The sequence below is a fragment of the Delphinus delphis genome, chromosome 12 (assembly GCF_949987515.2).
Source record: "Delphinus delphis chromosome 12, mDelDel1.2, whole genome shotgun sequence".
Classification (NCBI taxonomy): Eukaryota; Metazoa; Chordata; class Mammalia; order Artiodactyla; family Delphinidae; genus Delphinus; species Delphinus delphis.
This window is the reverse complement of record NC_082694.2, coordinates 21,391,335-21,415,876: the sequence shown is the minus strand read 5'-3', so window position 1 is coordinate 21,415,876 and position 24,542 is coordinate 21,391,335. Positions and strand designations below refer to the sequence as shown.

Genomic DNA, 24,542 nt, shown 5'->3' with positions numbered 1-24,542 from the left:
AAATCTTATCAAGTATCTTTTCCGACCACAACACTATGAGACTACATATCAATTACAGGAAAAAACTGTAAAAAATACAAACACATGGAGGCTAAACAATATGCTACTAAATAGCCAAGAGAACATTGAAGAAATCAAAGAGAAAATTAAAAAAATCTAGAAACAAATGACAATGAAAACACAACGACCCAAAATATATGGGATGCAGCAAAAGCAGTTCCAAGAGGGAAGTTTATAGCAATACAATCCTACCTCAAGACACAAGAAAAATCTTAAATAAACAACCTAAACTTACACCTAAAACAATTAGAGGAAGAAGAACAAAATAAATCCAAAGTTAGCAGAAGAAAATAAATCATAAATATCAGGTCAGAAATCAATGAAAAAGAAATGAAGAAAGCAATAGCAAAGATCAATAAAACTAAAAGGTGGTTCTCTGAGAAGGTAAACAAAATTGATTAACCATTAGCCAGACTCATCAAGAAAAAAGGGAGAAGACTCTAATCAACATAATTAGAAATGGAAAGAAGTAACAGCTGACACTGCAGAAATACAAAGGATCCTGAGAGATTACTACAAGCAAATATATGCCAATAAAATGGGCAACCTGGAGGAAATGGACAAATTCTTAGAAAAGCACAACCTTCCAAGACTGAACCAGGAAGAAATAGAAAACATAAACAGACCAATCACAAGCACTGAAATTGAAACTGTGATTAAAAATCTTCCAACAAACAAAAGCCCAGTACCAGATGGCTTCACAAGCAAATTATATCAATCATTTAGAGAAGAGCTAACACCTGTCTTTCTCAAACTCTTCCAAAATATAGCAGAGGGAGGAACACTCCCAAACTCATTCTATGAGTCCTCCATCACCCTGATAACAAAACCAGGCAAAGATGTCACAAAAAAAGAAAACTACAGGCTAATATCACTGATGAACATAGATGCAAAAATCCTCAACAAAATACTAGCAAATAGAATCCAACAACAAATTAAAAGGATCATATACCATGATCAAGTGGGGTGTAAACCAGGAATGCAGGGATTCTTCAATATATGCAAATCAATCAATGTGATACACCATATTAACAAAGAGAAGGATAAAAACCATATGATCATCTCAATGGATGCAGAAAAAGCTTTCAACAAAATTCAACACCCATTTATAATAAAAAACTCTTTAAAAAGTAGGCATAGAGGGAACTTAACTCAACATAGTAAAGGCCATATATGACAAAGCCACAGCCAACATTGGTCTCAATGGTGAAAAACTGAACCCATTTCCTCTATGATCAGGAAGAATACAAGGTTGCGCACTCTCACCACTATTATTCAACATAGTTTTTGAAGTTTTAGCCACAGCAGTCAGAGAAGAAAAAGAAAGAAAAGGAATCCAAATTAGAAAAGAAGAAGTAAAACTATCACTGTTTGCAGATGACATGATACTGTAAATAGAGAATCCTAAAGATGCTACCAGAAAACTGCTAGAGCTAATCAATGCATTTGGTAACATAGCAGGATACAAAATTAATGCACAGAAATCTTTTGCATTCCTATACATGAATGATGAAAAATCTGAAAGAGAAATTAAGGAAACACTCCTATTTACCATTGCAACAAAAAGAATAAAATACCTAGGAATAAACCTACCTAAGGAGACAAAATACCTGTATACAGAAAACTATAAGACACTGGTGAAAGAAATTAAAAATGATACAAATAGATGGAGAGATATGCCATGTTCTTGGATTGGAAGAATCAACATTGTGAAAATGACTATTCTACCCAAAGCAATCTACAGATTCAATGCAATCCCTATGAAACTACCAATGGCATTTTCCACAGAACTAGAACAAAAAAAATCACAATTTGTATAGAAACACTAAAGACCCCAAATGGCTGAAGCAATCTTGAGAACGAAAAACAGAGCTGGAGGAATCAGGCTCCCTGACTTCAGACTAAACTACAAAGCTACAGTAATAAAGACAATATGGTACTGGCACAAAAACAGAAAGATAGATCAATAGAAGAGGATAGAAAGCCCAGAGGTAAACCCACGTACATATGGCCACCTTATCTTTGCCAAAGAAGGCAAGACAGCCTCCTCAATGAGTGGTGCTGGGGAATTGGACAGCTACATATAAAAGAATAAAATTAGAACACTTCCTAATATGATACCCCAAAATTAACTTAAAATGGATTAAGGACCTAAATGTAAGGCCAGACACTATAAAACTCTTAGAGATAAACATAGGAAGAACACTCTTTGACATAAATCACAGCAAGATCCTTTTTGGCCCACCTCCTAGAGAAATGGAAATAAAGACAAAAATAAACAAATGGGACCTAATGAAACTTCAAAGCTTTTGCACAGCAAAGGAAACCATAAACAAGACGAAAAGACAACCATCAGAATGGGAGAAAATATTTGCAAATGAAGCAACTGACAAAGGACTAATCTCTAAAATATACAAGCAGCTCATAGAGCTCAATATCAAAAAAACTAACAACCCAATCCAAAAATGGGCAGAAGACCTAAATAGACATTGCTCCAAAGAAGATATACAGATTGCCAACAAACACATGAAAGGATGCTCAACATCACTAATCATTAGAGAAATGCAAATCAAAACTACAATGAGGTATCACCTCACACCGCTCAGAATGGCCATCATCGAAAACTCTACAAACAATAACACTGGAGAGGCTGTGGAGAAAAGGGAAGCCTCTTGCACTGTTTGTGGGAATGTAAATAGATACAGCCACTATATAGAACAGCATAGAGGTTCCTTAAAATACTAAACATAGAGCTACCATATGACCCAGCAATCCCACTACTGGGCATATACCCTGAGAAAACCATAATTCAAAAAGAGTCATGTACCACAATGTTTATTACAGTACTACTTGCATTAGCCAGGACATGGAAGCAACCTAAATGCCCATTGACAGAAGTATGGGTAAAGAAGATGTGGCATATATTTACAATGGAATATTACTCAGCCATAAAAAGAAACGAAATTGAGTTATTTGTAGTGAGGTGGATGGACCTAGATTCTGTCATGCAGAGCGAAGTAAGTCAGAAAGAGATAAACAAAAACCGTATGGTAACACATATATATGGAATCTAAAAAAAAAAAAAAAGGTTCTGATGAGCCTAGTAGCAGGACAGGAATAAAGATGCAGATGTAGAGAATGACTTGAGGACATGGGGAGGGGAAGAGTAAGCTGGGACCAAGTGAGAGAGTGGCATGGGCATATATACAGTACCAAACGTAAAATAGATAGCTAGTGGGAAGCAGCCATACGGCACAGGGAGATCAGCTAGGTTCTTTGTGACTACCTAGAGGGGTGGGATAGACAGGGTGGGAGGGAGACGCAGAGGGAGGGGATATGGGGTAGATGTATACGTATAGATGATTCACCTTGTTATATATATATTCACCTTGTTATATATATAAGAAACTAATACAACATTGTAAAGCAATTATACTTCAATAAAGACGTTAAAAAATAAAATAAAATAATCAAATGAAAACACAACAATGGGGACATGTGAAAGAGACACAGGGGCCAATTGAGAGAGCTCCCTGTGGCCAAAGTTGGGACAATAGGAGCTATAAAATAAACTATTATTGTATTATAACATGAAGTGTAAAATATCCATAAGGCCATTCTGATGTAAGTACATGATGGAATAAATAAATAAATGATGAAGAATAGACAAATTTCCCATGCAGAAATTTTTTTAATAATTTATATAGCGTGACTCTCTACTCCTTAAGCATGGGCTGCACATAGTTCCTTCTAAAGGCTACAGTATGGAAAAGGAGAGTAATTTTACAGTGGATAAACTTTTCAAATATTACCTCAGCCAGGTGATAAAATTTAACGTAAATAGTGATGTCACGTTGATAGCCTATGTAATATGAGTGGCACTTTACATCCGTGGTCATCTTCTCCAAAACACATAACCCCAGTCTAATTATGAGAAAATATGAGACAAACCCTAAATGAGGAGCTTTCTATGAAATACCCGAGCAGTACTCCTCAAAACTGTCAAAGTCATCAAAAACAAGGAACATCTGAGAGGCTGTCACAGCCTAGAGAAGACTGAGGAGATATGACAATGAAATGCAGAGTGTATCCTCGATGGGATCCTGGAACTGAAAAAAGGACATTAGGTAAAAACTGAGGAAATCTGAATAAGGTATATTCTTCACTCAAAACAAATAAACAAAAAAGGCTCCTTAAAAATGGAGGGTCTTTTTCAGTTCTCTCCAATCTTTACCAATGTTCAGTATGAATTTGAAGAATGAGTCTGCCTCAGTATGTAAGAAATTGTTAGGGATCCAGTGGCTAGAATTTATTTCATTTTCTTAAATTTCCTGCTTTGTTTATGAATTTCCTGTGTATTACTCCCTTTATTTGCTGAAAGTTTCAGTCTTTCCAAGCTGGTTGCATTAGACTCTGAAAACGCCATACATAAATTACATAACAGCTCTTAAGAGGAGAAAGAATTTATTTCATGATCATTTAAACTATGATGGATGTTTGATAAGGACATTTTTAACATCCCTCCTAGCAAAGAAAACAAACAAAAACATTAATCTAAATAACAATGCTACGAAAACACTATTTTTTCAATTGGTATATTAGTTAGGGAAAGTTAAATGCATAATAAACACTCCCTGGCTCCTCATTTCAGTATATTTCAATGCAAGCAGAGTTCAGAACAGGCATTTGTAATTGGATGACTATTTATCAGGGTGACTCAAAGATGCAGACATTTTCTCTGTCATGGCTGAACCATCCCCTGTGGCCTTGGAGTCCTTTTTCCCAGTCTTCACGCACTGTGCCAGAGAGAGAGAGAGTAAGAAGAGGAAGGGGAGGGGAAGGGGAAGGGGAAGAGGAAAAGGAAAGAGAAGGGGAAGGGGACGGAGAAGGGGAGGGGGATGGGGAAAAGTAAGAGAGGGGAGGAGGGGAGGGGAGGGACATGAGGGAGAATTTTGGTAGCCAGGTCTGTAGAAGATACCTCACTATCACTCATATAAACTAAAAAACAGTTCTTTGAATAATAGAAGCAAACTAATTTTTAATGAGGCATTATCCTTTCTTAACAGCGTCCCTTTTTGTTTGCCCACTAACTGTGTAACTCACCGATGATGAACTGAGAGCTAGGACTAACACTGGAGTTCAATAAATATTGTTGCAAAACCATCTTAGTAGGTTTTTATTGTTTTGAAATAAATAAACTTTTTAGGGGTGATTGTAGGAGGGAGATGTTCATGAATCATAGTCTATCAGCATTTCATTTTTTGTTGTTACGAGAAAAGCCTTTGATTGTCCTAAAGCTAATAACGCTGTGTTAGCCATTGAATGCAGAGAGGATGTTCTGAACTTTGTGCGTGTACTTGACATTTTTCTGATGATGGTGAGAAATGTGTGCTCATCCATTTGCTGTGCAATTGTGACTGTTGCATTTCCTGGGAGGCTGGCTAGCGTTATCCATACAGACTTGGGCATATACACCTACAGGGGCAAGTAGCCCATGTAGAGTTTTTACCAGGGACTTAGGACAGAAAACAATAAGCCAGACTAATCAGCCTTTTGTGCTTCCAGGCTTTTGTAAGAGTCTCTCCTATCACAACCCATCCATTCCTTCCATTCCAAGTAAATGCTGATGAGAATATCCTTTTGAAATACCATAAACCTGAAATTTGCATGACTCCGGACATAAAATGTCTTATAATCATTACAGATTTAACAAGTTCTTTTATATGGGCTTCTTAGATTCAACATGGGGTTAGGGAAATTACTAAAATTATAGAATGTAGACCTTTAATCTTAAGTAACTAATTTTTACTATTGCAGACAAGTATGCAAAAAATATATAATGTATACAGTATATTCTATAAATAAACATTTTTATGCAAGAAGTTAAATTTTTCATGATTTACAATAAATGGAAGGAAAGGAAATTCAGTTTAGTTTGAAAGAGCTGGAAGATTAATTTCACTGTGATTTTACTTTGTTTCAAATTTTACAATTTAGGTTATTAGAGCTTGGACAAAACCTGGAACAATCCATCATCTCAGGCACATTCTTAGTAGTATTTCCATAATTTGACTTTCATCAGTTGTGAAAGAATTCTTGAGGGCTTCCCTGGTGGCGCAGTGGTTGAGAGTCTGCCTGCTGGGTTCGTGCCCCGGTCCGGAAGGATCCCACATGCCGCAGAGCGGCTGGGCCCGTGAGCCATGGCCGCTGAGCCTGCGCGTCCAGAGCCTGTGCTCCGCAGTGAGAGGCCTGCTTACCGCAAAAAAAAAAAAAAAAAGAATTCTTGAGCCATGTGGAAGAGCTCTTTCTCTTTCTCTTTCTCTTTCCCTCTCTCTCTCTCCTCCCGCACCCCCCATCTCTCCCCTCACCTGCCCCCTACTTGTTTTCCTTCTTTTCTTCTACTGTTTTTTAGGGGAACTCCCAAAATATGTTTTAATATTTCTTCCATAGCAAATGTGAGGGAAGCTCTAGGCAAATCAAGTTTAAAAAAGAAAGGTTATTTCCTGATTTCTGGGGGAGGATAGACAGTTTTAAACAGAAACAAGAAAGAGATTAGGGATTCAGCTGGATATGAAAATAGCTATATTCATTAGGTAGACCTATGCAAACAGCTGTAAATTTGGGTAATAAGCAAGGAAAGATACTTGAATTTCATAAGGCTTTTTTCCTTTATAGTTAGCGAATATCTCACCTTCTAAAATTACTTCAATTGTGATTCATCACAATAAGCATGTAATTAAAATTGAAGAATGTTTACCAGGTGAGGGAAGTAGATGAAGCCGAGCCAGGAGAAGGGATTGGAAAATGTGAAAAGAAGAGCAATTCAGGGAACACAGTACAATTGGGAGGATATTTTAGGAAAGGTAATGTGGGGGAGGATTTCGATCAAGTAGACGACGCTGGTCCAAGACTAGCATGTAGAAGCTAAGTCACCAGTATGTTTTTGGTGGTGAGCATTAATTAATTAATTAAATCAATATTGATTTAAGCTTTGACTTCTGTACCAGATCCTGGGAGAATAATTGCTGGGAACACCGTTTCTGTAATCAAACAGTATATACTCTAGAAGGGGAGCTAGGAATAAAATGTAATTAACTATAGTTATGGTGATAAGTATGCAGTTCTGTGGAGTATTACTGTGTGGGGTGTGCATGGCAGGTGGGGAAAGGGATTTCTGACCCAGGATGGCCATAGGATCATCTAGATGGCCCTTGTTCATGCTTCAGGGGCTGGCTATGCAGGTAATTACACTGGAGCATAATTACTGTTCTTATGGCAGTATGTGCCAGTATATTGCTGCATGGAGAGTATACTAGGAGAGCCAAATCATTCCCTGATGTGTTAGGGAAGGCACACAAAAGGAGAGGTAGAATCCAAAGTCCTGAAGGGTTAGCAATGGTCTGCAAATTGACATATTTGGGGAGACAATCCGTGATTGTTTTGCACAGAATATCAAAAGATAGGAAAGAAATTTAAGGTAAATTCAGCATTGCTAGAGTTTAACCATTGATGGAGTGATATTATAAAATGAGATACACAGAAAGAGAGAGGATGATCAACAAAGGACTCTTTGGATCATATAATAGAGTCTCAATTAATATTTGTTTGATGAATGAGTCATAGATTGTGATATGATAATTGCTGTAATTGAGAACTAGAAGATTATGGCTCTCAATACTGTAAATAAGATACTTACACCTCTTTAAAAAATACCAGTGTTTTTCTAACTAAGGGGTAAATCCATATTAATGGGCTGTGAAATCAATATGCTGAGGCCTGATTAATGATTAAAAAATAGAATAAAACAGAAAAGAGCATCTGAAAAAGTAGGTTCTGTAAAACTTTTATTCTGACTATACAGATACATGTTTGTGTGCCCTGGGTGGACATGGAAGATGTTTTTCTTACTGTGGGTTGGTGTCAAATAGTCTGAAAGTCACTGCAATGGGGAGGACCAGTTTCCTGGTGGTTTACATGCCAAGAAGGAACCGGGGAAGCATGAGAAGACCAGGATCTGTATATGTTTGGCTCTCTTACTCCTGAGCCTGAAGTAAGAACCATTGGCATCAGAGCCAAACTGATGACTGTAGTGGCCACGTGGACACCCATGCCTCAGTCCCAAAGTGACAGCAATCTCAAATCCTCCAGGTACTTCCTTGGTTGTGATGAAGATAAATTGAGAATCATGGTTAGCTCAAAATAGGTATCTGCCCTTTGCAGGTGGTTAATTAATGAGCTTATATTCTGCAACCTTCAGAGATTCTCATTGGCCTTCTGACAGGTTTGGAGATTCCTGGGCTTGTTGGATGAGATCTCTATTCTTTCTGGCTCAGTTTGGGGAAATTAGGGAAGGAGTCGTTGCATGCATGTATTAGGGCATTTAACTCTGCTTCATCCGCTTTGATTGGTGAGAAAACAAATTTCCTATGAGGTCTACATCCTCTTTTAGGTCTGTGAGCTAGAAAGTTAATCTCAGCAATCACATCTTTAAACAGCATTTTATATAAGACAGCAAGTGAGCCTTCTGTGGTGACCCTCGTATCTTCAGTTTTAATAGAATGTGCTTTGTGCTTAGAAACAGGATTCCACAGCAGTCCCAGAGCAGGGACTTCAGGTGAGGCTTTCCGTATAAGAGATGTGTAAATTTGATGTTAAACCATAATTAGACATTAGCCCAGGGGTGGAGAATGGAGTGGGGGAAGTGAAACCACATATTTTTGAGAAAAAGAACTACATACACACAGGACTCGTGAAATTTGCACATGGCAAGTTCAAGTTGTGGAGAATAGAATGACTTCACTACTACAGTAAAGATATCTGACTGATGATATAAGTGAGATATTTGTCTGAGGGTATAAATTAGGGACCAGTCCTAACAGACATAGGAGCAGTGGTGAGGAGTTTCAACTTTATCCTTAGAACAATGAGAAGCCATTAAAATGGTTTAAAAAGCAAAATTAGATAATCATATTTGAATTTTACAAAGCTCACTCTAGCTGTAGCATGAAAAATACATTGTAGATTGTGGATTGGAGAAAAGGGACCTGTTAGGAGATTTTAGAATAAATTAGGACACAGGAGAATAGAGGAATGGACCAGTAATATTGACAGAAATAATGAACTTTTTTTTTTTTGCGGTACGCGGGCCTCTCACTGTTGTGGCCTCTCCCGTTGCAGAGCACAGGCTCCAGACGTGCAGGCTAAGCAGCCATGGCTCACCGGGGCCAGCCACTCCGTGGCCTGTGGGATCTTCCTGGACCGGGGCACGAACCCGTGTCCCCTGCATCGGCAGGAGGACTCTCAACGACTGTGCCACCAGGGAAGCCCATGAACGTATTTTAAAATGAAAATTATCTATTTTTTTCACATATTTTTGATGTGGCTGTATCTTTTCTGAGTGTATCCCATAGAAATAAGCAGAGGTCTTCAATGATGCTTATTACATCATAGCAAAACCTAGAAACCAGAATGTCTGTCAACAGAATGTTTGTATACACGGTGGCATATCCAAACTATAGAATATTATGCAGTGTATTAGTTTTCTATTGCTGTGTAACAATATTGCCACAAACATAGTGGTTCAAAACCATGAACAGTTATTATCTCATAGTTTCTGTGGATCAGAAGTCCAGCCATGGCTTAGCTGGATCCTCTGTTTCAGGTCTCATAAAGTTACAATCATGGTGTCACCTGGAGCTCTTTCTGATCAGATGGGGAAGGATTTAATTCCAAGCTCACATGCTTGTTGGTAACATATTTTTCCTTCCATGCTGCCAGATGGAGGGTGGTGGTTAGGGGTGGCCCTCAGGTGCTTGATGCATGGCCCTCTCTGTAGGGCAGCCCACAACATGGCAGCTTGCTTCTTCAGAGCCAGCAAAGGAGAGTGTTTCTCATAGCAAGACAGGTGTTACCATCTTATGTACATAGTCATGTGCACATAATCACATTCATCCCATCGTCATTGTTGTATTCTGCCGCTTAGAAGCAAGCCAGGTCCTTCCTACATTTAAGCAACGTAACTACATAGTGTATGAATGCTGGGAGGGAGGAGTCTGTCCACTGCATAGAGTTATAAAAAAGAATTATCTAGGTCTTTATTTAGTGACCTGAAGGGATGCCCATTATATATTGTTAAATTGAAGAGTACTTCCTCTATATAATGTAATCTCATTTTTATATAAAAGCAAACAAAATTATATCAATAAACACACATTGTTGATGTTTGTGTGTTCTGAGAAAGACCGTGGAAGAGTACAATTGAGATAGTTTCCATGTTTCCTAAGGAATGCAGTGATAGAATGAGTTGGGCTAAACTTATTCACTTTTTCTTCATATATTTATTCCTTTTTCACCAGTTACAATAAACATGGATTAATTTTTCATTTTAAAAATGGTTAAAAAATTAAAATACAATTGCAAGAAAAAGAAGTATAACTCATATGCTAATAAAGGAGAGAAACTGAAATCATATGAAATGCTCAATTAAAACCACCAAAGGCAGAAAAAGAGTGGAACACAAAAATAGGAACAGAGAGCAAGGGCAACAAATAGAAAACAGTGAATGAATATGGTTGATACTGATCCAACTATATCAACAATATTAGAATGTCATGCACCATTGAAAGACAGAGATTGTCATAATGGATCAAAGAGCATTACCCAACTTTATGTTGTCTATATGAAACCAACTTTAAGTATAAAAACACATATAGATTAAAAGTAAATGGGTGGAGAAAAATATTGTATGCTAGTACTAATTAAAAGAAGCAGGAATAGCTTTATTAATTTCAGATAAAGGAGACTTCAAAAGGAGGAAAGTTATCAGGGTTAAATAGAGGCATTATATCATGATAAAAGGGTCTGTTATCCAAGAAGACATAACACTTATTAACAAGTATGCACCTAAATACAGAACATCAAATGAGGCAAAATAACTAGAACCACAAGGGGAAATAGATGTATCCAATAAATCCACTGTCATAGTTGGAGACTTCAGCACACCTCTCTCAGAAATGGACAGATCCAGAGGCAGTAAAATCAGTAATAACATAGTTGAACTCAGTATTTGAAGATCAAATAATGTAATTCATCACATCAACAGACTAAAAAAGAAATATCACGTGATCCTATCAATAGGTACAGAAAAGCATTAGGCAAAATCCAATACCCATTGCTAATAAAACTCTCAGTAAACTAGGAATAGTGGGGAACTTTCTCAACTTGATAAAGAATATCTACAAAAAAAATCTACAGTTGACAACAAATGTAATAGTGAGAAAATTGAAGCTTTCCCACTAAGATCAGATAAAAGGCAAGGGTGGTGCCTGCTCACCACTGGTTTTCAAAATCATACTGGAAAATGTTGCTAACACAATAAGGCAAGGCAAGGAAATAACAGTAAATAGATCGGATAAGAAGATGTAAGGCTATTTTTGTTTGCAAATGACAATCATATATGTAGAAAATGCAAAAGAATTAACAAAAAAAAAAAAAACCCTCCTGGAACTAATAAATGATTATGGAAGGTTGTAGGATACAACATTCATCTACAAAAGTCATTTGCTTTTCTATATACTAACAATGAGCAAGTGAAATCTGAAACTGAAAACACTGTATCATTTACATTTGTACCTCCCCAAATTAAATAATTAGGTAAAAATCTAACAAAATATGTATAAGATCTTTATAAGCAAAACTACAAAACTTTGATAAACAAAATCAAAAAACTAAATAAATGGAGAGATATGCCAAGTTCAGGGATAGGAAGACTCAATACTGTCAAAATGTCAGTTCTTCCCAAGTTGGTCTATAGATTCAATGCATTCCCAATCAAAATACCAAGTTATTATATGGATATCAACAAACTGGTTCTAAAGTTTTTTATGGAGAGGCAAAAGGCCCGGAATAGCCAACACAATTTTGAAGGAGCAGAAGAAAGTTGGAGCACTGGCACTATCCAACTTTAAGACTTACTATAAAGTTACAGAAATCAAGACTGTGGTATTGGTGAAAGACCGGATAAATAGATTAGTGGGACAGAATTTATAGCCCAGAAATAGACCACCATAAATATAGTCAACCTGTCTTTGACAAAGGAGCAAAGGTAATACAATGGAGCAGAGATGCTCTTTTCAGCAAATGGTGCTAGAAAAATTGGACATCCACATACAAAAAAAAAAAAAAAATGAATCCAGATACAGACTTTATACTCTTCACAAAAATTAACGCAAAATGAATTGGAGACTTAAATATAAAACTCAAAACTATAAAACTAGAAGATAGCAGGAGTAAACTTAGATGACCTTGGGTGTGTGATAACTTTTTGGGTATGACACCAAAGACACAATCCATGAAAGAAAAAAAATACACTGGGCTTCATTAAAATTAAAAACTTCTCCTCTGCAAAAGATAATTATCAAGAGAATTAGCAGATAAGCCACAGACTGGGAGAAAATATTTGCAGAGGACACATCTGATAAAAGACAGTTATCCGAAATATACGGAGAACCCTTAAAACTCAACAATAAAAAGCAAACAACCCAATTAAATAATAGGCCAAAGATCTTAACAGGTACCTCATCAAAGAAGATATACAGATAGTAAATAAGTGTATGAAAGGATGCTGCATAGCATATGTCATCAGGGAGATGCAAATTAAAACAAAAATTAGGTACCAGTGCACACTTACTAGAATGGCCACAGTTTTGAACACTGACAACGCCAAATGCTGGTGAGGGTGTGAAGCAGTAGGAACGCTCAGCTCATTCACTGCTGGGGGGAATGCTAAGTGGTTCAGCCACTTTGGGAAACAGTTTTGGCAGTTTTGTACAAAACTAAACGTACTCTTATAAGATGCAGCCATCACATCCTTCGGTACTTACTCAGAGGAGTTGAAAGCTTATATCTACACAAAAATACCTGCACAAGGATGTTTACAGCAGCTTTCCTCGTTACTTCCGAGTTTTGGAAGCAGCCAAGATATCCTTCAGTGTGTTAACAGGTAAATAGACTGGGATACATTCAGACAATGGAATATTATTCAGTGTTGAAAAGAAGTGCGCTATCAAGCCATGAAAGACATGGAGGAATCTTAAATACATATTGCTAAGGGAAAGAAGCTCATCTGAAAAGTCTGCCTATTGTATGATTCCAAGTATATGACATTCTGGAAAAGACAAAGCTATGGAGACAATAAGAAGACCCTTGGTTGCCAGGAGCAGTAGGGGGCCAGGTGGGAGAAGAATAGGCAAGCACAGAGGGTTTTTAGGGTAGTGGAAACACTCTGTATATTATAATGATGTACGTATGTCATTATACATTTATTCAAACCGATAGATAATACAACACCAAGAGTGAACCCTAAGGTAAAGTATGGACTCTGGGTTATTACGATGAGTCAGTGTAGTTTCATTGTTGCTAAAAAATGTACAATTCTGGTGAGTGATGTTGATAATGGAGGGTGCTTCGCATATGGGGGCACAAGGTGTATGTGGGAAATTTTTGTACCTCCCACTCAATTTTGTTGTACTCTTAACTGCTCTAAAAATAAAGTCTTAATAAACAAATATATATGTATCTAAATTAAAGCTAAAAAAGAAAAATTACCCACTTCTTAAAACTCTAAGGTTACGAGTAGTCTTCCAATATTATTATACAACTAATAATGAAAGATGAATTCAGTGTTCTACCTCTCTTTTTCTCTTTTAAATATCTGTAAGATGTAATAAATGTCCAGGGCATAAGGATTGTCTTTTATTTGCTGTATAGTGGGGAATGCTGTCATCTTCCAATGAAATAGAGCTGTTTTATTTTGCATCATTTTGTAATTTGCAAGCATATATAGTAAAATCAGAATAAGTAGAAATGGATTTTTCAAGTTCATAGATACATGTATGCACTGAATTATTGATTTCATTGACACATTGATTTAAAAGTGTCCTGTATAATGGACAGTGCGTTTGGTTCCAGGATGTGAAGATGCATGAGACTCTGCCTATTTGAGGGGAGAACATATAAACGCCTAATTAAAGTAAAGGATAATTTGCTGTGCCAAGTAGTCAAATCTCTGCCTAGAAATGCTTTGTGAACCAAGAAACGTAGAAGACTGAAAAAAGCATGCTTTTGTTGAGACGTGGCAGATCAGTGGGAGTTTGTCTGCTGGGCAAGAGAGACCCACACAGAGAGCGGTTTTGCATAATCTTGTATATTTGAGTCAGCATATGTGTCCTAGGAATAGCAAATGGGTTTGTGTGTTTGTGTGTGTGTGTGTATGCGTGTGTGTGTGTGTGTGTGTGTGTGTGTGTGTGTGTGGACTGCTGAGATGGGAAAGGTGTGGAAAATGAATGTGAAGCTGGAAAGTATGATGGAGGAGGCATGAAGAGCAGCGTGGACAGGAAAGCAGGGCTAGATGATGAACAACCTTGTGTGATAGGAGACGACGGCAAGTAGCTGAAGGATTTTAGGTTGTCTTTTAAAAGACAACATTGGATTGTAGCTTAGAAGAATTGCTCTGGGGCTAGTGCAGTAGGCTATATGGAGGGGTCTGAGATTGGGGCAGGGAGATAGAGATATTACAGTAGGAAACATTTCCAGAACACTTGTAGAAATATTATATAACTAGCAATTTTAAATACTTAATATTTTTGCTTAGGTAGTGAATATTGATTCATTTTGGTAAAGATGTGTAGTTAGATGCACGTTTTCCAAGTTCTCCTTTCCCTGGGTCTTACCTTCTGTGTAACTCTTTCTCCTCAAGACTGCTTTTGTGGCAGAAGCTCTGGATACTGTAGCTCTGGGAATGTATTTTGGTCCTACATTATGAGATCACCATTTAAACATGAAGGAAAGAGTTACAGAGTTGATTCTAAAGATACAGATGGTTTTTCCAAGGGAAGAATGTGTTGTTTCAAAAAACCAGATTTCTTCCAACTCTAAAAGCCTATCGTTCTTAGTTATTTCAGCTATGGCCTTCTGTTTTGCCATAAACCATAAAAACAAGTTAGCATATGAATTCAAGGAGTATAGAAGCTCCCAGAGTTGTTTGAAATATGCCAGGGAGGGTTTGACACACATAATAATAGTGCTACACATCCATGTTCTCACAGCAACTTTAGAGGAAATTTGTGGGATGATTATTATCCTGTAAATATTCTGTACAGAGCTGCCTGCCACCTCCTCCTAGTAGCAGATTTCCAATGGGTGTGTGACCAATCTGGTAGAACAGATAAAGTGCAATTTCACTATTTTTGGCTGGATATATCTTAACTGTGATTACATCACAGTTTAAATTCTGTCTCCATAAACATACAGTTGAACTCCCTTGTTATATCATGGTACTTCTCTGTTAAATCATACTTTCTGTTGTTGGTATCAAAATGGAATTCCACTCTGGTATATTTTGATGGTTCATCTTTTGTGCTTCAAAATGACTTAGAAATTTTTCATGTATCTCCCTGTCTAAACACATTCAGTTGATGATTTATTTTTGGAGCTATAGTTAATTTAGTATTTAACTACACATCCTGAAAGTGTTAACATTTCTTGTTCAAGTTTTTTGATACTTGATGTCTTAAAAACATGTTTTTTTTTAACACAGACATTCTACTTAATGAGAGGATACATATTGCTTGAATAGCCTTGACATTGTGCCAAATAGTAAGGATGTTATAATATGGAATGATGAATTCTTTGCTCAATAGATTGAATGTATAGTTCCATAGTGTAGATTTATTTTTTAAAAAATAGTCTATTTGTGATTTTAAGTCATTCTTCAGGTCCTTGTGGAACTTAGTTGATATTTTGACCTAGGGTTTTCCACTTTCAAAAACATATTTATTTTAAATTAACAATTTAAAATCGGAGAAGTTGCCTGAAGTTGGTGAAGTTGTCAATTGTGGAACAACTGAATTTTTTTCTTTATAAAAGTTTTATTTTTTTTGCATTAAAGAATTATTAACATTTCTCTAAAGAGTATGGTCCAGACTGAATTAGTTTTTGTTCCAGGGAACTGATACAGATTATTCCTCTGATTTCTCTTTTCTGCCAGGGATATCACTTATTTTGTTGTTAAGATATTTTCCCCAATGGAATTTTTCTCCTATAGCTTTTAGATAACCTCTGACTTACTTTCTCCCAACTTCACCAACTTCTTTATTGTTTTTATTTTCTTCCACTTGACAATATTATTCCTATCCTTTTGCATTGCTTTCAAGAGATTTTTCTCTCTTATCTCATTGGCAGCAGCTTTGTTCTTTTTCCCCCTCTTCACAGCTGTGCCCCTTCAGGCGTATTTTTCAGAAACCCAACAACTCTGCCTTTGGGGTTCACTCTACTGCTAAAAACCCCATGTTGGTTTCTCTTTGCACTGAGAATAAAGTCCAGATTTTTGCCCTTGTCCTGTGAGCCTTCCTGTGACCTGTCCGCTTCCCAGTTCTCAAATTCCCTCAAAGTCCTGTGTCTAAATCATCTAACACTCTAAATTGTCCCATCTCTTCCCTTTCCCTCTTCCTCTGTGCTCTAGCCACATTGGCCTTTGTGCAGTTGCCCAAACATTATGAGAACATAAACATAATGAGAATCATGTTTTATAAATTTTATTAGTGAAATAAATGACTGGAATTTGAATTTCAGAGGTAAAATATATGAAAATTAAAAATTTCAATTGAAAAAGTAGAGTACCAGTTTGCCCTCAAAACAACTGTCTAGGGCTTCCCTGGTGGCGCAGTGGTTGAGAGTCTGCCTGCCGATTCAGGGGACACGGGTTCGTGCCCCGGTCCGGGAAGATTCCACATGCCGTGGAGCGGCTGGGCCTGTGAGCCATGGTCGCTGAGCCTGCGCGTCCGGAGCCTGTGCTCCGCAACGGGAGAGGCCACAGCAGGGAGAGGCCCGCGTACAGCAAAAAAAAAAAAAAAAAAAACTGTCTATGCAGAAGAGTGAAGAGTACTTGTTTCCCAAACTTGTATTGATGCCCTTTCAGGTATCTTAATCTTGGGCATATTTTGGTAATCTTTTTAACATGAGAAGAACGTAGCTTTGAGTTGATTAATTAGTTTTTAGAATTCCTAAACCCTTAATCCTTTGGCATGATAGCTTCCAGCACTGCCTTTTGGGGTGGTGCTGGTTCTGATGATTGATAGGCCAAGGAAGTAGTTGTGTGGAATGAGTGGCTGAGGTGGAGAGAAGTAAAAGTCAGAGACTGGACAATTTGGAGTGTTAGATGATTTAGACACAGGACTTTGAAGTCATCTAGAATAATACCGGGCTTCCCTGGTGGCGCAGTGGTTGAGGGTCCGCCTGCCGATGCAGGGGATATGGGTACGTGCCCCGGTCCGGGAGGATCCCACATGCCGCGGAGCCGCTGGGCCCGTGAGCCATGGCCGCTGAGCCTGCATGTCCGGAGCCTGTGCTCTGCAATGGGAGAGGCCACGACAGTGAGAGGCCCGCACCAAAGGTTAAAGAAGAATGGTGCCAGGTGATGAAGGCATCAGTGATATAGGTGGATTGAATCCTAGTGTCTTGACAGATGATACAGGGAGGAGAGACTGCTGAAGGGATGCTCACTAAGTATCTGTTTGTATGGCTGTAGTAATCATGTTTTATATATTTTTTTGTATTTTATGATGTTTTATCATCTTGGTGCCTTACTAGTCCTGGAGAGAGCCTCCCTCCCAGGACTGGCTGATTCATAAAGACAGTAAATAACTTGCCTAAGAGCATGCCTTTCATGTGTAAACCAACCAATCCAAAGCCCACAGATGCAACCACCTAATTTATCTAACTCTCACACACCAAGCCAATATTTCTCCTGTCCTAAATCACTCCAGAGCTAGGTATCAGACAACTGTGGACCCTCCCCTATAGTTCAGAGCCTGCTGAAATGATTCAAACTATCCAATTCTACACTTACTTAGACTTACCTATCCTGAGTCACCCATTTCTTCCCTTGGAAACCATGATAAAATCTCTGGACCCTGCTCTTCCTTCATCCCTTTCTGCCTCCTGACAAACCCCCGTGCTTCCCCATGTGGCCCTGTGGTATATAGCATGCCTCCTTTTCTTGGTAACTGTAATAAAGCTTCTTTCAATGGCACTGACTTCTCCATAACTCAGTCCCCTCTGTGAATTAAATCCCAGCCACATTTACAACAATGGGGAGACGCTGTGTGTGTCTAACCACAAAGAATTGGGCCAGAAAATTAAATAAAATAGCCTACTATGTAGCTTTTATACACAGAAACACAGTAACATTGAAAACCAATCTACCATGTAAAAGAAACAACAAACAAGGAAGGTTGTTTAAAACAGTGTACATGCTGTTTCCGATTTTAAAGAAGAACTTTCAGCATACACAGTGTGAGACACAGAAACAAACAGACTGGTGTGAAATACATCAAAATGTTGAGCGGAATTTGGGAAAACCTTTCTTTTTGTTTATATGTATTTCCTAATTCTTTTCCAATTATTATGAATCATTTTGTATGATTCAAAGTTTAAAGGTGGTGTCACTTAACCTAACTTTTGCCCCTTTAGGGCATTAAAACCTTGATTGTGACTGAGATGGAGGAGCCACTGATCCAGGTACATATACCAAACAACACGGTGTGGGTGAGCGTTCAACTTCTTTCTACAACTAAAGTTTTTTTTTCCCTTTGCAAATGGTTGAGTTTGTCTCTAAACTGAGAATTATGTACATTGTACTATACACATAAATGTAACAAAGTACAAATAATCGATAGTATATTGGGATAACAATTTCCACTTCTTGGTCTCTGAAAACTGGTTAAAACGCTTCATTGTGCAGGCTCTGTTCCTGGCTGTGTTCTTTTCTCCTATGTTGTGGGATCCTGTTTTGTGTGTTCCATGGCAGGTTTTTTTTTTTTTTGCTGCTGCATTTTACTGAAGCTCTGAGTTTCTTTGGTGTATTTCTCAGCATTCTCTCCAAGCACAGTCTTTTGGAGGGTTCCCTTTTCTCTCCTATGCTGTGTTCATAATGCTGTATGCCTGATACGCTAAGTCCTAAATTTTGCTTTTATCTGTCTGTTCAACCAGTTCTGCCAATGTGGGTGTATCGTCCTGCATGTATTATCTCCACCAGCTACATGCTTGTTAGGATCAATGTCCTGTATGCCCACGAGAGGTGTATACTCTTACACTTTTTTTTACACTTCTTTTGTGTGTTTTGTGTGGGCAAGGTTATTCATATTTGGGGTCCAAGCTGAAATGACTTTTCCACTGCCCAGAGTCACAGAACCGCTGCATGTCTCCCAGGCAGAAGTACCTTAACAGTGTTTGCTGTCTAACCAGGGGGTTGTTTCATAGTGAACCATTTTCATATATACAGCGCAGCCATTTTAGTTAGGAGAAGAGTTGGTGGCACTAATTTCATGAATGCTGAGGAAATCTTTAGGTGGTTTTGGCCTATAAATATACAAGAAACCCTAACTCTCAAAGAACATGAAAGGAATTAGTAGTAAACTGGGATAATATTTGTGACAAATGAAGTTCAGAGCACATTAATGCCTTCCTCTTATTGTCTTCCATATTCTGCAAAGCAGAAAAAAAACAATTGGCTCAAATCTGAAAAGGTGGAGTGCTATCTGTTTATTTTCTAAATGCCTAAACCACTAACTCCATCATCATTCTGGTCTCACTGAAGCAGTGCCTCAGCCTGATTTTCCTAGGCATTAGTTTTGCAGTATCTTGATTGAAATAACAATTTTAGGTGAGTTAAGATTTCTAGGACCTCTGGTATATTCCACTGAAGATAGATTTGTTTTATATCCCTTGAATTGTTTTTATGAATGCAATTCACATATTTTTATACCCCTATAATTTTCACTTTCAGCTGACTGTGTAGTTAGGGGTATATATTTCTGGATTATGAAACAGTTCCAGTGGTTTCAGGTGCATGCGCTTTTCTTCCAGATCTCAGGTCTCTATACTGAGGCTAATTTAATTCCTTCCAATGAAATAGTTTAAGCTCTTTTTATTAAAGCAGGAATTAGAATAATTATCATTATTTATAAAATACTGCTTAATATAAAAGGAACTCCAAAGAAATTACAAACACTCTGTAAAATTGAAAGTAGAAAGCACTTAAAAATTCATGAACGTAAAATAAAGTATGCTTCAATAAAAATTGTGTGCTGAGCCAACTTGTATTTTAGAACAGAACTTGGAGTGTTCTGTTTATATCTAAATGAGCCCCTAAAACAGAAAATTTTAATTTTAAAAGTATCTCCTAAAGTAACGATACATATATTTCCTCTAATTAATCAACAAATATCTAATGAGGATCAATAGTGTGTTCTGCAATGTACTTCTAATTTGTTATTTACCTGAGCTGGTAAACTTACCACACTTGTGGTGGTAGGTGTAGTGTGAAAAAAATATTCATGTGGCCCAAGACATGGCATAGAATTAAGGGTTATTTTAGGTATAAGTAGTATTTCTCAACAAGGTCACTATTGATATTTTGGGTGAGGGTATCCTTTTTAGCATGGGACTTCAACTTTGCATGACATTAATCAACCCTGACCCTGTAGAACTTCATGATGATTGGAACATCCACAATGGCCCTTGGAAAATGTTATCTGGTGATACAGCCCCGAGTTGAGATCTGCTGATATGGAATAGGGGCTGGCAAACTTTTTTCTGTAAAGAGCCAGATACTAAATATTTTCAGGTTTGTGGGTCACACAGTCTCTGTTACAACTACTCGACACTTCTTCTGTTGTAGCAGAAAGCAACTGTAGACAATATGAAAAGGGATGACTGTGTTCCAGTAAAACTTTATTTGCAAAAGCAGGTGGTGGGCAGAGTTTGCCTTTGGGTTATAGTTTGCCAGCCCCTTTGTATGTACTGCAAGTCTGCCAATTTCAACATAAAGAATACTTGAAAACAATCAGTAGTATGTCAGTTAGGAGGGTTTTGGGCTGCAAATAATATGAAAACATATCTACCGTTTCTAAAGACAGGATAGTTTCAGTCTTGGCTAATTGAATGTATTATTGTCATAAAAGACCCAAGTGGCTTCCTTCTTTCTACTCTGTTATCCTTAGCTGTGGTCATTATTTCTTCTCATTATCACAAATGGATTCAGCAGTCACATGTAGTTATAGTAATGCACAAGGAAGGATAACATGTCTGTCTGTTCCCTAAGAAAACCTTTCCCAGAAGTCCTTAGCTGACTTGCTGTTAGATCTCATTTGGTGACAAACCCAAACTTAAACTAAGAAATGGCAAAGTGGAAATTCCAATCATGTGGAATTCCACGTAATTGCCATGGAAAAAGACTATGATTCTTTCTCGGGCTGGAGAAGGATCAAGCCCTAACTCAAAGCTGTGGATATACAATATTTGAACGAACTGAGACTGTGTTTGAAAGAAAGAGCAGCAAGCTTTGAGGGATTTGTGGAAGGAAATGTCTGTGAGGTGCAGTATTTTCCATATCAGTTATATTATAATTTATACCAATGCTATTTGAGGCCATTTGTTTCCCTCTGTTTTTATCTAGTCAGAGGGAGTATTCATGCATGCCTGTCTTTGGTCAGAGGAGAGAGAGGAGCCTGAATCAAGCTTCTACCCATTGATTACAGGTAATCTCTCTCTAGTATTGAAGAGCCAATGTAGAGTCATACTTCCTGTTGTGAGGTCCCTAATACCAGTGTGTGAAAGACAGTATTTAAATTTGGTTAACAAAGATTACTTGGTAGTCCTTAAGGAACATCTTCAATAAGCCCCCAGATAATCATACCTAGTTAGTGTGTCATATGGTTTGTATTATAAAAACTGAAAATAGTTGGTTGAAAAGCATTTTCACTGAAATGTTGTGAATATTTTAGTGTTAAAGGGAATATAGAAGACTATCTGGTTCTTTCTGGCTCACAAACGTGCTGCCCTATAATTTCAGGTAAAGCAGGTGATTTGCCAAGAGAATCATTTGGGTGGCTGGAAAGTAAAGATATAAGTAAAAACTGGGGAAAAAAAAAAAAACAAAAAAAACAACTAGGTTTCCCACTTCCTGTGCTATGTTCCCTGCATTACATCATGACATTCCTGCAGCAAAGTGCCTTCTCAAAAGACCTTATGCTTGTCAGTGGGGATGGCTCTAATTCAAGTTCTAATTTTTTTCCTGGACTTGTTCCTGAATTTTGAGCTTTTCAAGCTGTCAGTATTGGGGTTGAACAAATACCTTTAGATGCACCTATGTTTACTTTAGTGATTTTGAAGAGTGACACAGTAATGTTTTGCGGGTAAATTTGTTCAAGAGGCTTTGTTTTGTATCTCCCTCACATCACATCAGCCTCTTTTATACCAATCATTACTTATGTGTTTATTAAAAAAAATTAAATTCTCAGTACTGTCCTCAAGGATTCCAACATTCTAATGCGATAAAGACAAATGAATGAACAATTAAAGTAGAGTGTGATTTAGGGCACACTGGAGGGAAGCATAATGTGCTCTCAGAACAAGAGTGGGTCTGAGCAGGTCAAGGAATGATGCCTGAGTTGAGTTTCAAAGGATAACTGAGAGTAAGTCAAGGGAAGAAAATGGGGAAGGAGCTTCCCTGTGGAAGGAATGACATGGCAAAGGTTTAGAGGTATCAGAGAATATAATATATTTGGAGAACAACTAGCAGTTCACTAAATCTAGAGTCCATAAAAACTTAAGATGCAAGGTGGATGAATGCTGAGTAATGAGTCAATACTGAAGGAAAGTAAATATAATTGGAACTTTATCCTTTTGCAGTGGAAGTCATCAGAGGCTTTTCTATAGATAGTGACCTGATGTAATTTATATTTTGGAAAAAAAATCACTGCAGAATAGGGGAGGAATCAGAGGGGCTAAGACTGAAGGCAACATGACCAGTCAAGAGGCTTCTCAATAATCTAAGGAAGAAATAATGAGAGCCTTGATCAAGGTAGTAGTGATGGAGAAAAACAAAGTGATATTTATGAAATATTAGAGGTAGAATATATTTGACCGGATGAGTGTTTTGATGTAGGAGGTAAGGAAAAGGAAAGGAATTGAAAATGACTCCTAGATTTCTGACAGGGCTTGATGGATAGTGAGTGGTTCTATTCATTGACATATGACATAGGAGTTGGACCAGTTTGGGGGGAAACTGATGAGTTCACTTTTAAGCATGTTGACTTCGAAGTGTTTGGAAAACTAGTATTAATAAATAATTGCTTATAAGAGGCTGAAACCCGAGCAGGAGCCCTGAGCTAGAGAAATAGATTTGGGAGCTTTCAACATAATGTGAACTATAGACATGAATGAGACCACCCAGAGACTGCGTGTAGAGCATGGAAAGTCTAAGAACAGGTTGTCAAGAGGGTAGAGGAAGACCAGGAGAGAGTGGTGACCAGGAGAGAGTGGTGTCCTTGAAGCCAAGGAAAGAGTACAATATTAATATTGTCAAATACAGCTCAGAGGTCAAGTAAGATAAGAACTGAAAAGGGGCCACTGGATATTTTGAGGTGATAGATTTATCTTTATTTAGATAAGGTATATGTAACCATTATGTAAGTTAAATATATATGGATAGATATACATATAGTGAAAATATATATATTTAGTGGAAATATACATAATTATGTATAATTTAGGAACTGCCATAAATCCCATCACCCAACAGAACTATTGCTAAAATTGTGATGTATGTCTTTCTAGATTTTTTCCTATATGTAAATATATTCTCTATCTAGATATATGTCTATATATAACAAAATGAGTTCCTACTATAAAAATATGAGACACTGCATGAATTTGCTTGTCATCCTTGTCCAAAGACCATGATAATCTTCTCCACATCTTTCCAATTTTAGTATATAAGCTGGGGAAGCACACAGCGTCCATTGAATTAAGCAACTAGGAGATCATTTGTAACTTTGCCAGGCTAATTTCAGTGGAATGGTGAGGGTAGGAGCCAGGTTGTGTGGGATGGGGAATGGGTAGGCAGTGAGGAAATGGAACAAACGTTGTAGACCGCCCTCTCAAGAAACCAGGCTGTGAAGGGAAAGGGAAGTAGAAGATGTCAAGAAAGGAGTAGGATGGAGTTTCTTTTTTTTCTTTTGTATTTTCAGTTTTTACTTGGACAAGGACTTCCCACTGACTAGAAGGAGCCAGCAATCAGGGATGAATTGAAGATGCAAAGTAGAGGTTGTGATTGATGGAATCGAGGCCTTAGGAGGCAGGAAGGGAAGGGGTGTAGAAAAGAGGGACCAAATCTATCTTCCAAGAAGGCAACAGGGGAGGAGAAGAGAGTGGGAAAATATGCTGATAAGTTTATGGATGACTCACCTGAGGTGATTCTTGTCACCTCAGAATGAAGATGGCTGGTACCCATAAGTAGTCAGTTATTTGATGAAGTCTTTTTGAACTTGCAAGCAATAAAAAAAACTGCCATATTGTATAAGATGCATTATCTATTCACTTGTATCCTGAGAACAATGCCAAGAGATGTGTGTCAGAAAGGT

General features: G+C 37.7%; 1 protein-coding gene and 1 non-coding gene across 3 annotated transcripts in view; one reads left to right on the top strand and one right to left on the bottom strand.

The window, feature by feature from the left end:
• CTNNA2 (catenin alpha 2) overlaps nucleotides 1–24,542 on the top strand; it is a 1,196,494-nt gene that overhangs the window by 122,428 nt on the left and 1,049,524 nt on the right. The gene's annotated exons all lie outside the window — the stretch shown is intronic.
• On the bottom strand, nucleotides 23,809–23,911 carry LOC132435691 (U6 spliceosomal RNA). Its single transcript, XR_009521635.1, has one exon. It is a non-coding gene; the product is annotated as a U6 spliceosomal RNA (small nuclear RNA).